Here is a 647-nt window from a genome sequence, read left to right as displayed (position 1 = left end):
CCCTTGTGGGGCATTCGGAAGACGCGGCTTCATGGTTCGCAACATGTCACATATTCATCACTTTTATAACACATAATATGATCCTTCATCATCCTTCCCTGCTGCTCGTTACTAGTTTATTTATTTATTTATTTGAAAATGTCTGGGATCTGTTATTACAGCTCATGAAACACTTTACATGTTGCTTTTACTTTTTTTGTTCAGTATATCTCAATCTCAAAAATAATTCAATATATGGAAAATTGTAGGTATAAAATCAAGACTTCTCTCAAACCTGTATGGCAGATTGAGGGCAAGAGGATGTGTAATTTTGGTATAGAATATTGGAAAAATGTTTTGTGTTTGAAGTATTTGACAACAAGAATAAAAAATGTACAATCATTTCAGTGGTCTTGTTATCATTGCAATAGTAACATCCTATATATTTTATGTCCAAAACATAGGCAGTGTTCATAATGGTAAATAAGTATTTTGCAAGGTTTTCCCAAAATTCTGACACAAATTTACATAATTTATGCAGCAGCATACAATACATTTTTGGACTCACCTTGTTGTGCTGTGCTCACTTGAACAGGAAGGTGGCGCGGTGGTCCTTCGTGGGCAAATTTTGTCATCAAACTTTGTCATCAAAGTCTGGCATTCTCTGG

This window comes from Salmo salar, chromosome 21, assembly GCF_965601325.2.
Source record: "Salmo salar chromosome 21, fSalSal1, whole genome shotgun sequence".
NCBI classification, from domain to species: domain Eukaryota; kingdom Metazoa; phylum Chordata; class Actinopteri; order Salmoniformes; family Salmonidae; genus Salmo; species Salmo salar.
Note: the sequence above shows the minus strand (reverse complement) of the source record.